At 41.8% G+C, this 15,440-nt stretch overlaps 1 protein-coding gene and 6 non-coding genes across 7 annotated transcripts in view; 5 read left to right on the top strand and 2 right to left on the bottom strand.

The window, feature by feature from the left end:
* LOC110947454 (BOLA class I histocompatibility antigen, alpha chain BL3-7-like) overlaps positions 1–15,440 on the bottom strand; it is a 349,371-nt gene that overhangs the window by 276,590 nt on the left and 57,341 nt on the right. The gene's annotated exons all lie outside the window — the stretch shown is intronic.
* On the top strand, positions 310–383 carry trnat-agu (transfer RNA threonine (anticodon AGU)). Its single transcript has one exon. It is a non-coding gene; the product is annotated as a tRNA-Thr (tRNA).
* Positions 2,043–2,116, top strand: trnat-agu (transfer RNA threonine (anticodon AGU)). Its single transcript has one exon. It is a non-coding gene; the product is annotated as a tRNA-Thr (tRNA).
* Positions 7,051–7,124, top strand: trnat-ugu (transfer RNA threonine (anticodon UGU)). The gene has a single exon. It is a non-coding gene; the product is annotated as a tRNA-Thr (tRNA).
* Positions 11,477–11,550, top strand: trnat-agu (transfer RNA threonine (anticodon AGU)). Its single transcript has one exon. It is a non-coding gene; the product is annotated as a tRNA-Thr (tRNA).
* Positions 13,700–13,773, top strand: trnat-agu (transfer RNA threonine (anticodon AGU)). The gene has a single exon. It is a non-coding gene; the product is annotated as a tRNA-Thr (tRNA).
* Positions 14,033–14,107, bottom strand: trnat-agu (transfer RNA threonine (anticodon AGU)). Its single transcript has one exon. It is a non-coding gene; the product is annotated as a tRNA-Thr (tRNA).

Below are 15,440 nucleotides of genomic sequence, written 5' to 3'. Positions count from 1 at the left end.
AGTAGATTTGGGCAAAGGTGACAAGAACTCCAGCTTACTGGGCATCTATGTATTCTAAACATACTACCCTTGTACTGCAGATGCAAACTGTGTACTGCAGAGAGTCCACACATACTCCTGCAGACTTAAGATGACAAAAATTATGTCACGCAGATCCTCGCTTACAAGAGCTTTGACTGAACTCCCTTATAGACAGCCTCATGGACAGCTAAGACACCACAAACATGCTGATTCAAGTTATTTCTCAACATAAGCTGGTGTTTCGTTTGTTTTGAGTCATAGAAATATTGTCAGTGTCCCCACAACAAAGGCACTGTGGCTTAGTTGGTTAAAGCGCCTGTCTAGTAAACAGGAGATCCTGGGGTCAAATCCCAGCAGTGCCTTTTCAGTGACATTAAAACATCTGCAAGAAGCAGACAACCACAAAGGGTAAACAAAATTTCTTGGAGATTTGGGAAAAGGTTACAAGAACTCCAGCTAATAGTGGGTATCGAGATATACTGACAGTCAATAGAAACTTTGAGGTAGAAATGTACGCAGAATTCTACTTGTAGGGGGTTGTAATTATTCATTGTGGATTTACTGATGATCTAGTGCCCTGGTAGTTGAGATAATGATGAGTTGTCATTTTGTCATGATTCATTGCACATGGGTCGGTCACTTTGCAAAAGTGAACCAAATACACACCAAGCAATACTCAGTGAGTATCTGCACAATTTGAGAATGGGTTTTGAAGGCCTATATAAAGGCCCAAAAAAGGCCACCATTGTTAGTCCAGTGAACAGCATCATGCCGCGTCTATCACATGAACAACGTCTCTGGGCACTGGGTATGGTGGAGGCCGGTTTGAGCTACAGTGATGTAGCCAGGCGTATGGGCTATTCCCAACCCACAATCAGAAGCCTGGTCCAAAGCATGCGCCGACGGATTGCTGCCTGCATCGAAGCAAATGGAGGCCATACTCGGTATTGACTGTTGTGACTTTGTGTTTGGCAAGTGCCGTTTTCTTTTGTGAAATTCTTTATTTTGAAATCATTCTTGAAACTTTAGATTTTTGTTTCTGTATGCCAATATGCTAAACAAATGATTCATATGAAGAAAATCCAGTTTTGGGCTTCAAAATAAAAATTATGTTGAACAAGAAATTTTACCAAACTTGGACCGCCCGGCGACAAAGATGACCCCTGTGACCTTGAAAATGAGGTCAAGGTCACCAAATGTGAACTTGACCTGTGTCTTGTTATGGTACACCTGTCTACCAAATATGGTGAGGCTACATCAATATTTTATCGAGTTATCGTGCGGAAACCAATTGTTACAGACAAACAAGCAAGCAAGACCATGCAGCTGAAAACAATACCTTCCGGAAAACGATGTTTTGCCGGGTGGTAAAAATATGGTCTCAAAGTTTCTATTGACTGTCAGTGTATATTCTAAACATACTGCCCTTGGAGCACAGACACAAGCTGTGCACTGCAGAGGGTCCACACATACTCTTGCAGAGTTAAAATGGCAATAATTATGTCACCCCAGAGTCTTGCTACTAAAGCATCCTTACGGACAGTCTCATAGACAGCGAGAACACCACAAACATCCATCCATCCTCTATACACCGCTTTATCCTCACTAGGGTCACAGGGGGTGCTGAAGCCTATCCCAGCTGACTCGGGCGAAGGCAGGGATACCCTGGACAGGTTGCCAGTCTGTTGCAGGGCTACATATACAGACACACAATCACACACACATTCACACCTACGGGCAATTTAGAGTCATCAATTAACCTCAGTATATTTTTGGACTGTGGGAGGAAGCCGGAGTGCCCAGAGAAAACCCATGCAAACTCCATGCAGGAAGATCCCACGCCCACCCCGGCATTTGAACCGGGGATCTTCTTGCTGCAAGGCAAAAGTGCTTGCCACACCCCCACTGTGCAGCCCACCACAAGTGTGCTGATTCAAATGATTTCCCAACATATTCCCAACATATTCCAGTGTTTGTTTGGTTTTGAGCCATGGATCTATTGTCAATCTATACATGTAGGAGGTGCTGTGGCTTAGTTGGTCAAAGCGCCTGTCTAGTAAACAGGAGATCCTGGGTTCAAATCCCAGCAGTTCCTCTACAAGCAGTTCTGTTTTGTCAATAGCAGTGTGAAGAAAAGGCCCAGATGAAGAGCATTACATGTTCTGTTCATACTGGCCTAGTAATGTTGACACAAACTTAATACAAAAATAACATCAAAAGTAATCATAAATCAGTCCTGAACAGATACATGTCAGGCTAAATCTGTGCTAATAATACACTTGTAAGACTTTAAAAAGTGAAGATACACTAAAAGAATCGGGTGTTTTGCAGGCAATAGGAACTGAACCAACAAACAACAGCACCAGGAAGAAGTAACAGTTAACAGTTATGGTACGTGTCCACTAGATCCAGAGAAAAGTATTTCTGAAAGCATTTGAGGCAAGAAATAATCTGTGCAGTAGCTGCATCTGTGCTTGTTTTTGTTGAATGATGGCTAGTTTAGGTGTTTCAACAATGTTTTGTGATGCTTCGGACCTCCACACGCTGCATTGACACATAAATGCAGATATGAGAGTAGCATAAGACCAGTGTTACACATCTGCACATATGTTGGGGCCCACCATGGTCCCTGTAGCCTCTGTCCACATCTGTACGAGTTTATCTTGTGGATGCTGTGGATGTGGACGCAAGATTCATCATACTGCTATTGACAAAATAGAACTCCTTGAAAAATGTACTGCTGGGATTTGAATCCAGGATCTCCTGTTGACAAGACAGATGCTTTGACCAACTAAGCCACAGCACCTTCTGTACTGGATCACTATGTAGCACTCACACTAAATTTACGAGGCATAACACCCAAAAATATTTTAGAGCGGGAAAGGTTTATATAGATTGACTTCCTATACTAATTTGGTGGATTGGGCTAGATGGTTAATCAGACTAGCAGAGAAGACTTAAGCTCACTCCAAGGGGTTGTAGATCAGTATAATAAAAGACAGTAGAAAAAGTTAAAGATAAACACGTTATTTTGTTGAAAGTGCAAAATATTTACAGTGAAATTAGGTCATGACCATAGTAAAAAGAGGTAACAAGTTTACAGTGCAATTGCTTAAACAGGTTGAATAATTCAAATCCAATACACATCAAAATCCCAAATTCCCTCCCAGAGTCCATGTTCCGACTTGTTGTAGGCTTAAGTAGAATATAAATGTCCTTGAAGAGTCTTTATGAATCCATATTGCTTGGTATCAAGCAACTAGTTTGAGTGAGTGGAGTGAGTGCAATGGGGATATGGGCTGTGCAGCTCCTACAGCAGCAGATGATCTGAGGGCTTTATTTGAAGACTTTGGTTCGAGGCCTTTGGTTCCTGGGCTCAGCTCGCCATTGATAGTAGTTCAGTAGTAGTAGTTCATTGGAATCTTAAAAAAACCTGGCCTGTGTGAGTACAGGACCAGTGAGTTAATCATTCAATTGTTTACACAAATATCTATCGAAAGAGCTCTTAAACTACTAATAAATGAGTACAGTGTATTATTGACACTATAAATATTAACATTCATCATTTGCAATAAAATACATTTCATAGAACTGTGGTTAAGTGAGTAACTGTGCGTAAAAACAATGACAGTACAAACCACAATATGAATATCCACATGCTACTGCTAGCGCAACAAACAGCTAGCAGCTGCTCATTGAAAATACATTAGTTAGCATTGACCGCGCCTAGCATTGGCTGCTAAGAATAGATGGACCACAGCTAGCAGTTAGCTTCAAACAAACACTCACCAACTCGAGGTGATCTAACTGCACATCGCGCTCGTAATGGACGGCAGATCTCGCTCACAATCATCTACAATTAGAAGCATGTAAAGGTAAGGCACAGAATATACAGACAAATCATTTAGAGGAGTTATTTTGCAGCATTACCGACCTGTAAAAGCCCAGTGAGGTGTTTCCCCAATGCCTACCACTGAATGCGCCCGCCATGATTAAAAACACTATAGTCACATGACTCACGTGCATCAGGTGACACTCGAGTTACCGCGAGATGGTGCCTAGTATCGCGACAACCCGGAGGGTGCAAAATATATAGAGGCAACAGATATATTATTAATTATTATTATTATTAATGGGGTTTTAAATGGAGTTTTAACAGGGGTTACAACTATCACTGGGAATGCCAAAGGAATACTCCCATGACTCAAAACTAATTAAGCATGAGATTATGCTGGAAAATTGGATGAATCAGCACATTCATTGGATCCCCTACTGCCCATGTGCGTACTGGCAAAAGACTATATGCTTTCTGCATCCATGAGTAATCACTGTCAGCTACCTCTGCCCAAGAGATCACATGGACCCCTCTATGGATGTCGATTTGCAGCCCAAAATTAGTGCCGGTCAGTGACTACACTGTAATTGTGGGACTGCTCATGCTGAGAATATGTAGATACTACAGACTGTGTGACATCATCATCTCCCTATATCCTCCTCAAAAGCTTCTGTAGACATCTGTGTGCAACCTAAAGTTTGTGTCAACATTACTAGGCCAGTATGAACTGAATATGTAGGTGCTCTTCAGCTGTGCCTTTTCTTCACACTGCTAGAGGCACTGCAGGGATTTGAACCCAGGATCTCCTCTCCTGTTTGTAGTAGTGGTTAGCACTTTCGCCTTGCAGCAAGAAGATCCCTGGTTGAAATCCCAGGGTGGGCCTGGGATCTTTCTGCATGGAGTTTGCATGTTCTCCCTGTGCATGCGTGGGTTTTCTCCGGGTACTCCGGCTTCCTCCCACAGTCCAAAAATATGCTGAGGTTAATTGACTATCCTAAATTTCTCGTAGGTGTGAATGCAAGTGTGATTGTTCATCTGTATATGTAGCCCTGTGACAGACTGGCGACCTGTCCAGGGTGTCCCCTGCTTTCGCCCTAGTCAGCTGACATAGGCTCCAGCACCCCCGTGACCCTCGTGAGGATAAAGTGGTGTATAGATGGTTGTCATTCCACATGAGCACATCTCTATTGTACTCACATGTATGATTGGAGGAACAGTATTGGAATGGGTCTTTAAAATAGGGTTTTTTTCTAGTCCAATGTGATTTAATGGATTTTAAAATTCTCCGAAGCTCGGAGAAAAGAGAATATTATATCAAACTACAAAGTTTGATACATTCCAGGCCTCTGCTAATTGGACAAATGCCATGATGTCGTGTTCTATAATGTAGAGGGATCTTGGAAGATTGGCTGAATGAAAACCACATGCTTCTCAATTTCACTGAGAAAAGAAGAAGAGATTTCCATGTTTGGATTTTTTATCACAGTTTCAGACACCCCTCAGCAGCAGTCACTCAACCACCACAAACACGATGGAGTTCGTTTTTCTGCTTGTTTTTTCCCGTCACATTTTCAGGTAAGAAGTTTTAAGAGTTTTAAACATGTAGAGTCTTGTTGAAACTGATTTGCTGGATAAGATGGTGTAGTTTGTTTTACAGGTTTAGCATTCTGACACACCTTAAAGGAAGTGCAATCCAAACAGAAACCACAGTTCCAGTGCCTTGCAACAGTATTCACACTCCTTGAACTTTTCCACAGTTTGTCACATTACAAGCACAAAATTAAATGTGCTTTACTGGGATTTTGTGTGATAGATCAACACAAAGTAGCGCATAATTGTGAAGTGGAAGGAAAATGATATTTGGTGTTCAACATTTTTTACAAATAAAAATCTGAGAAGTGTGGTGTGTGTAAATATTCAACCCCACTAAAGTCAATACTGTGTCGAACCACCTTTGGCTGCATTTACAGTTGCAAGTTTTTTGGGGTATGTCTTTACCAGCTTAGTAGATCTAGAGACTGGTATTTTTGCCCATTCTTCATTGCAAAATAGCTCCAATTTAGTCAGATCGGATGGAGAGCATCTGTGAACAGCAATTTTCAAGTCTTGCCACAAATTCTCAACAGGATTTAGGTGTGGACTTGGACTGGTCTATTCTAACACATGAAAATGCTTTGATCTAAGCCATTCCATTGTAGCTCTGGCTGTATCTTTAGGGTCGTTGTCCTGCAGGAAGATGAACCTCTAACCCAATCTCAAGACTTTTGCAGCCTCTAACAGGGTTTTCTTCCTGGATTGCCCTGTATATTAGCTCCATCCATCTTCCCATCAACTCTGACCAGCTTCTTTGTTCCTGCTGAAGAGAAACATCCCCACAGTACGATGCTGCCACCACCATGTTTCATGATGGGGATAGTGTGTTCAGGTTGATGCATGGTTGTTTCCCCCCACACATAGCGGTTTTCATGAAGGCCAGAAAATTCCGCTGTGGTCTCATCTGACCAGGGCATCGGCTTCCACACATTTGCTGTGTGTCCTACATGGCTTGTGGCAAACTGCATCCGATATGCTTTCTTTCAACAATGGCTTTCTTCTGGCCACTCTTCCATAAAAGCCAGATTTGTGGACTGCATGACTAATAGTTGTCCCGAGGACAGATATTCCCATTTGAGCTGTGGATCTCTGCAGTTCCTCCAGAGTTACCATGGGCCTCTTTGATTGCTGCTCTCCTTGGTCGGTTTGCAGTTGTGCCATACACTTTCCATTTTTGGATGACTGATTGAACAGTGCTCCATGAGATGTTCCAAGCTGTAAACTTCTCCACAACTTTATCCCAAATCTGGCTGGTGTGTTCTTTGGTCTTTATGATGCTATTTGTTCAGTAATGTTCTCAAACAAACCTCTGAGGCCTTCACACAACAGCTGTGTTTATACTGAGATTGGAGTACACACAGGTGGACTGGGATTGGGGTGAATTAATTTGGTGACCTCTGTGAAATTGGCTGAATGAAAACCACATGCTTCTCAATTTCACTGAGAAAAGAAGAAGAGATTTCCATGTTTGGATTTTTTATCACAGTGGATTCACACATTTGTGGATTGAAAGGGCATAAAGTTTTGGTGTCTGACTGACCAGCATAATCTAGTGTTTATCGGGTTTTGAGTTAACTATTAATTACTGACAGACTAACTGAGGCACTGTGGCTTAGTTGGTCAAAGCGCCTGTCTTGTAAACAGGAGATCTTGGGTTCAAATCCCAGCAGTGCCTACAGGCAAGTTCACCTGGACTCTAGCTGGTGAATGTTGAAAGTACGAAGTCTTGATTATGTTTCATTGTGGGCTTGTCCACAGTCATGATGACTGAATTGGAGATAAAACCACAGACCTTTAAATATAATATTAAACAGATCTTTTGACATAATCCAGTGTTAATCTAGAATCCTTAGACAGCGTAAGCAGAAGGTGCTGTGGCTTAGTTGGTAAAAGCATCTGAGGAGAATACAGGCAAAAGAACAAAGTGCGACTTTTCTCAGTCCTAGCATTAAAAACAAATTAATCTCCCTTGTTGCAAAGAGCACAATAGATACAATTGTGAAAAAAGTCAAGAATGCCAAATATTATGCTGTAATCATGGGCTGCACACCAGACGTCAGCCACACTGAGCAGCTCTCAGTAGTGCTCCACACTGTGAATTGTGAGACCTCAAAAGGCATTGCCATTCATGAGCACTTCATTGGTTTTCTTCAGGCATTTGACACATCAAGGAAAGGCTTATGTGAGACATTTTTAGGACACCTAGAAATTCTAGGTTTGGATCTTTCTAACTATTGAGGCCAGTCTTATGACAATGGCAGTAATATGCAGGGTAAAAAGCAGGGAGTACAAAAGAGAGTGCTGGAGCTAAACAGTAAAGCCTTGTGTGTTCCTTGTGGAAGCCATACTGTAAGCCTGGTTGTTGGTGATGCAGCAAAGTCATCTGTGACATCCATCAGTTTCTTTGGTTTACTACAGCGACTCTACACCCTTTTCAGCTCCTCTGTTCACCGCTGGACCATTCTCACAAGTCATGTGAAGATCTTCACTCTCAAGGCTTTGTCCACAACTAGGTGGGAGTGTCGAGTGGAAGCTGTGAAAGCCGTCCGGTATCAGTTGCCTGAAATCCTGGAGGCATTGACATCTTTGAAGGACTATGCCGCAGAAAAACGGGATGCTGATGTGGTCTCTACAGCTGAAGGCATCAGCCAAGAGATGCAGAGATTACCCTTTGTGGTGAGTACTATTGTTTGGTACAATGTGCTCTTTCAGGTTAATAAAGTGAGCAAGATCCTGCAGAGCCCCAAAGTTCCAGTTGAAGCCGTTAAGAAGGAAATTAAAGCAGTGACAGACTTCCTTGAGGAATTTCGAAATGACAGATTGGAGTCTGCGCAAACAGATGCCAGGGAAACAGTGTTGCCAGATGTACGATAATTATCGTATTTGTACGATAATTTTGCCCTCTGTACGATGTACGATCAATAATCCCAAAAAAGGCCAAATATACGATAATTTGACCATTCCATGAAAGTGTGGTTGTAATCGGTTGTAATCAGCCTGTCGCAACTGTCTGTCGGATTTTTTTGTGAACTCTGAAGGCATCTCTTTCCATGTGACAAGTTTCAAGCCAATCGTGCTTTTCTAAATGTGAGCTTGCCTCAGAACAACGGTAATGATTGGCTGAATAGTCCGCTGCGCCCGCCCCATGAGTGAGGAAATGAAAAAAAGAAAAGAAGAAGAAACAGAGCTGACCTGGTCTGGATTCTGGAAGAAGTGAAGCGCGGAAAAGAAAATGAGAGAACCTGGAGGAGAAGGAGGAGAAGGAGAGGCTAAGAAAACGGCGGGGGCGGAACAGAGTCGAAGTAAGCAGCATCGCCTACAAACTTATAGAAAAGAGTGGGAGAGCCAGTTTGCCAGGTGGTTGAGACCTGTTGCAGGCTTGGAAAGCAAAGCTTTTTGCCGGTGCTGCAAGACAGAGCTGATGGCCGAAATAACTGTGTTAAAAAACCACAGCAAATCCAAAAAACATTTTCTATTTCCTTGTCAGTTATCATGAATACTATTTACCCCGTTAAACTTCAGTGTACCGCCGGCGGTACACTTACTAATTTGCATAGGAATTTAAAGAATGTCCAAAGGCTGCAAACGCGATTATGCAAACACTATACGCCGATGGAAAGCTTAGATTCTCATGAATCCGCCGGTATAAACCACTTTCAGATGTGATTACCACAGTGGGTAATATAAACACATTTGTCCGACAAACAACGAATATCCATCCATCCGTTCTCTATACACGGCTTCAACAGACACAGCGCGACTCACATTTCCGGGTTCATTATTACACACAGATGAAAATATTCCACAAAAAAACGGCCATAATCCAACCTTGGACGTCCAGACGACACGAGCCAGTAAAATACTTTGTTCAAAACATGTCCTGAAGTCGGTATATTTACCACGAATCGGTCGTTTTCAAGGAAATGCACCTCGCGATGTGCGTCCAATATTCCCTGTATTTCTCGTCATATTTTTTATTTACAAATAGAATATTAGCGATTTTTTTTGTACTGAAAATGGCTGGAATTGACTGCAGCTTAAAGGGTTAAACCTGGTGCTATGTCTATTTCCTAACATTGGGTGGCCTTCAGGGCTCATGATTTGGCTCATTAGTTCCCACCCGTCATTGTTTATGGGGGACACATTAGCCTAACGCAACTGTGGGGCTGCTGATGAATCCATTCAGAGACGTTCTTTGATCCATTCCGTACTGACGCAAAGCCGTGAGTGCCTGTTAGACGCTATTCAACACTAGATTGACTATAGCGCATCAATAGACTTGTTTAGTTTGATTATGACGGGTGTACGATAATTTCCCTCAAAATACAATAATTTTATGTGTCTGGTACGATAATCCTACATTTCCCATCTGGCAACACTGCAGGGAAATTACAGAGAAGCTTGAGATGGAGATGAGCTGGCCAGAGGTGCGTAAGAGAAGAACACCTCAGCACTTTGAGTGTGATGGAAAAGAGCAGACCCAGTCAACTGCAGTGGATTTGTTCAAAAGAGAGTTTTTCCTGCCTCTCATAGATACAGCCCTGATCACATTGAAAGACAGATTTTCGCACATGGAAACATTTTACAAGTTGTATGGATTTCTCTTCTCCACTGATGTCATGAGAAACACTGAGAAGGAAAAGACGCTAGATGAATGTTGTCACAGACTTGAGCAGGAGATGGATGATGTTGATGCAGAGGACGTCAAGCTGGAGATTAAGGGTGCAGTCAGATCATTTCCCACACACATCTCAACTCCATCTGAGATGCTTGATTACATATACAAGGAGAGTATCCTTGACGTATATCCAAATCTCAGCATCGCTCTCAGACTTCTTCTCACTCTCCCTGTCACAGTGGCTTCAGGTGAGAGAAGTTTTTCAAAATTAAAACCATTAAAATATGGAGCTACTCATTACAAAGTTTGCTGAGGCAAAGACTCGAAAGGTTAAATTTTAGTGATAATTTTAAGAAAAGGGAGAGAAGAAAACATCACAAAGACAAAAGGGAGACAAAACCATCACAGAGAAAAGGGGAGAAAGAGAAGGAAAAAGGGAGGCAAAAGGGAGAGCAAGAAAGAAGGAGAGAAGAAAACATCACAAAGACAGAAGGGAGACAAAACCATCACAGAGAAAGTAGGGAGAAGGATGGAAAGACAAAAGATAAATTTGATGAAATTAAACTGGTAAAATTTTTGTTCTCATAATTGACCTTGTTATATTTAGTGTTGGCTTTTTTTTTTTTTTTTTTTTTAGAAACGCAACATACAACTTCAGCCAGGCTGAACCTGCTGCTGCTGCCACACTAAAGACATGTTGAGGTGAGAATAAAACTTTTGTCAGTGCAGTACGAGGATGTCAAGGGCCCCAATGACTGGATTTGCCTTGGGCCCCCAAATGACTAAATACGCCCCTGCAGATGTACTGCTGGGACACCACAACCAGTTTAAACTGATTTTTGACATTTTTCCAATAATCTGTTGTTTTTTTGGTTTTGAGTCATCGGACTATTGACCTCTTACACAAACTGATGGTGCTGTGGATTAGTTGGTCAAAGTACCTGTCTTGGAAATAGGAGTTCTTGGGTTCAAATCCCAGCAGTGCCTTTATGCAAATTCACCCAGTCTCCAGCCAGTGGATACGAGAGTAAAAGTGCCTTTTCAGTGACACTAAAACATCTTCAAATGGCAGACATCTACAAAGGGTGAACATGATTTTGAGTAGGTTTGAGCAAAAGTTACAAGAACTTTAGCTTACTGGGCATCTATGTATTCTAAACATACTGCCCTTGTACTGCAGACACAAACTGTGTACTGCAGAGAGTCCACACATACTCCTGCAGACTTAAGATGACAAAAATTATGTCACGCAGATCCTCGCTTACTAAAGCTTTGACTGAATTCCCTTATAGACAGCCTCATGGACAGCTAAGACACCACGAACATGCTGATTCAAATGATTTCTCAACATAAGCTGGTGTTTCTTTTGTTTTGAGTCATAGAAATATTGTCAGTGTCCCCACAAGGAAGGTGCTGTGGCTGAGTTGGTCAAAGTGCCTGTCTAGTAAACAGGAGATCCTGGGTTCAAATCCCAGCAGTGCCTTTTCAGTGACAATAAAATATCTGCAAGAAGCAGACATCCACAAAGGGTAAACACAAACTCTTGGAGATTTGGGCAAAGGTTACAAGAACTCCAGCTAACAGTGGGTATCGATACATACTGCCCTTGTAGCACAGACACAAGCTGTGCACTGCAGAGGATCCACACATACTCCTGCAGAGTTAAAATGGCAATAATTATGTCACCCCAGAGCCTCGTTACTAAAGCTTTGATAAAACGTCCTTACAGACCGCGAGAACACCACAAACATGCTGATTCAAATAATTTCTCAAAATATTCCAGTGTTTCTTTGGTTTTGAGCCATGGATCTATTGTCAATCTACCCACACAGGAGGTGCTGTGGCTTAGTTAGTCAAAGTGCCTCTCTAGTAAACAGGAGATCCTGGATTCAAATCCCAGCAGTGCCTCTACAAGCAGTTCCATATCGTCAAAAGCAGTGTGAAGAATCCTATATGCACATCTGCAACATGAACTAAGGCAACCTTAGACAGAGGATAGAAGGACCATGGTGGGCCCATTATGTGTGACACTGGTCCTGTGCAGCATTTATGTGTTTTACACATACTGCCCTTGTAGTGCAAACACAAGTTCTGGGCTGGACGAGGATGTCCATACATACTCTTGCAGAATAGGGGAGATGATGATATTTATGTGACTTAGGGATTCAAAAGGTATAAAGCTTTGGTGTCTGACTGTCCATGTCTATGGTTCAATCTTCAATAGCGTCATCATGACTGTGTACAAGCCCACAAGGGAATATAATCAAAGCTTTTAATCTAGTATTTCTTTGGTTTTGAGTCATGGACCTACATGGACCCTCATGCACGTGGGATTCAAAAGGTATAAAGCTTTGGTGATTAATTGTCCAGCAGTGTTGATCAGGTTTTGAGTCATGGAACTGTTAACTACTAACCAACTTACAGAGGTGCTGTTTCTTAGTTGGTTGAAGTGTCTCTAAACAGGTGATCTGAGTTCAAATCCCAGTTGCGCCTAAATGAAAATCCTTTCAGTCTCAAGCCAGTGAATGTAAGTTTAATTTTTTGATTATATTCCCTTGTGGGCTTGTACACAGTCATGATGATGCAATTGAAGACTGGACCACATGCATCTAACTTTAATATTAAAAAGATCCTTTGACATAAACTGGTGTTAATCCAGTATGCTGAGACTACTGTTCTTGTGCATGTATAACTCCTTGTTAAGGGTAATTATACACTCGTTTATTAGTGGGGCACAACCTCGTTAGAGGAATTAATTAATTAACATTAATTAAAAATTTATTGAATTAAAATTTTGGTCAATTGATCAGTCTAATATCTGAAGCCGCGAATCCTCGGAAAAAGTGATCCAAGTCAACACACATAAACGCAAAAGAGACTGTAATTTTGGTCTAAATGAAAGACATTTATTGACTAATCTAGTGACAATACAGTGATTGATACAGTAATAAGTATATGTACGTGCGTGCGTGAATAAAGGTGACGTGTGGGTGTTTATGTGAGAATAGGTGTGTGTGTGTGTGTGTGTGTGTGTGTGTGTGTGTGTGTGTGTGTGTGTGTGTGTGTGTGTGAGATAGTGTGTGTGTGTGTGTGTGTGTGTGTGTGTGTGTGTGTGTGTGTGTGTGTGTAGGTTATTTAAATTTGCATTTCAAATCATGAGTAATCAGACCGCTGAAGATATGACGAGATGATTAATAATTTAGAATACGACCGGATGATAAGTGGCTAAACGGAGTTATTAAAATGAAATATCAAGCTATTGAGGAGTTATTAATGACGTCAACCAGAAAGTTCAGATCACACCAAGCGTCAGCTGGTCTTACTGTGTTGGAGATGGGTCACCCACAAGCTCAGGAGCTGGGACGCGGTTGCACGGATCTTAGCTGATTCCCGGAGGGAGACGGGAGCCGTGGTTGTTATGGCAACGTTGCTGCGTCCTGCTCGCTTCAAACTTCGGGTGCCTCGGGGTCTGGTTCGACCCAATTCGCCTGGACTCCAGTTTACTCACGGATGTGAAAACTATAAAGCTGGAACACATACAAACAATTTCAACTAACTTTGACATTTTTTAAATAATCTATTGTTTCATTGTTTTTGAGTCATGGGACTATTGACCTCTCTCATACATTGAAGGTGCTGTGGCTTAGTTGGTCAAAGCACCTGTCTAGTAAACAGGAGATTCTGGGTTCAAATCCCAGTAGTGCCTTTTTAAGTAGTTGGTTTTGTCAATGGCAGATTGATGAACCATGACTTCTCTTCTGTCATTACGTGACACGGACTCTATAGATACCAAAAATCCCATCTACACTATCAGGGCATTAAGTATAGCATGTGTTGATGCTCATCTACTGTACAGAGTCTAATGAGCAGACTCCAGGAAGACTAAAACGTACTATAAAACCAGTGTTATACATTAGCAGGACTGTTGGGGTCAGTCTGCCACTTACAAAACAAACTAGCTGAAAAGGCACTGCTGGGATTTGAACCCAGGATCTCCTGTTTACGAGAGAGGCACCTTTGACCAACTAAGCCACAGCACCTCCTGCAGGAGCAAAATTAATCAAAGATCAAAATTAATCACAAGAACTTTCACATTCAGTTATTAAGAACTTGGAATTAGCAAATGTTTTACATTTTTCTTTGATAAAAAAGACACTTTCAGTCATTTCCGCAGTTTATATTTAGAGCCCCTGGCACTACACAAGCTGAAGAGACTGTAAAGCTGGCTAAAGCAGGAGAAACTCTGCTAACCCCAACTCCTACCCAATCCGAGTTCTGTCCTGAACCTGTAAAGCAAGCCTTAATCCTCAAACATCTCTGTGAAGGTCTGTCAGAAAGACACACTGTCCATACTTCCCACAAATGTCCTCACCTCTGAGGTCTAAAACTGAAGTTAGTTCACCCATAGAAAGATGTACATGTGTACCTATCCATGTAACAAACCCATGAAGACACATTGATCTACCACACAAGGAAAAGCCAGGATTTGAACCCAGAATCTCCTGTTTACTTGACAGGCACTTTGACCAACTAAGCCACAGCACCTTCAGGCTACATAACTGGTCAACAGGTCCATGACTCAAAAATAAATGAAACACTAGATCATATTAGAGAACGATGGGGGTCAGCAAGATCCATATGACCCCAGGTCTGCGAAAGTGCTGTGGATGTCCATGTGCAGCTCAGCAAATGTGGCAAGTATAAAGCTTTGATTGTACTTCCTTATGGATCTGCCTTGTGGATTGAATTTGCAGCGTTTTTCTCTTGCGGTTGTTTTGGGGGTTTGTGTGTGTTTTTATATATTTGCAGCATTTTTCATTTGCATCTGTTTTGTGATTTTGTAAGTCTTTGCTTCTGCATTGTTTCTGTGATTGCAGCATGTTTCTCTTGCAGCATTTTTTTTTCTTGCATGTGTTTTATGCATTTGTGAGCTTTTGGTTTTGGATCATTTCTGTGTTTGCAGCGCTTTTGCGGTTTGCAGCGTGTTTGCCCCTGTCGGCCACCGTACAGAAATATATAAAAACCGTTGGAAGAGAAGGTGTTCAGTGGTCCAGTATGTCACATCCACAGGTACAAAACAACAACATTGTAATACATAAAGTGTCATAAGTCCAAGTGCATATATTTAGAAATGTGGTTTTGACCAACACAAAACAAATTTAAAAAGGCAACATGTAAATTGTGAGTCTCAACCCGACGCTGTGGTTTGGAAACTCAGACTGTCAGATACTGACAACTTTGAGATGAGACTCAGAAATTAACTTTTTCTCTGTGAACTCTATTCCACCTTTAACACACTGACAAATTAGTATTTATTAATCTCAGATGACTAAAACAGGGAACTTACTGGCACTCAGGTGAAGGATGATACTG

The sequence above is a fragment of the Acanthochromis polyacanthus genome, chromosome 11 (assembly GCF_021347895.1).
Source record: "Acanthochromis polyacanthus isolate Apoly-LR-REF ecotype Palm Island chromosome 11, KAUST_Apoly_ChrSc, whole genome shotgun sequence".
NCBI lineage: Eukaryota > Metazoa > Chordata > Actinopteri > Pomacentridae > Acanthochromis > Acanthochromis polyacanthus.
Note: the sequence above shows the minus strand (reverse complement) of the source record. Positions and strands in the feature narration are given on the sequence as shown.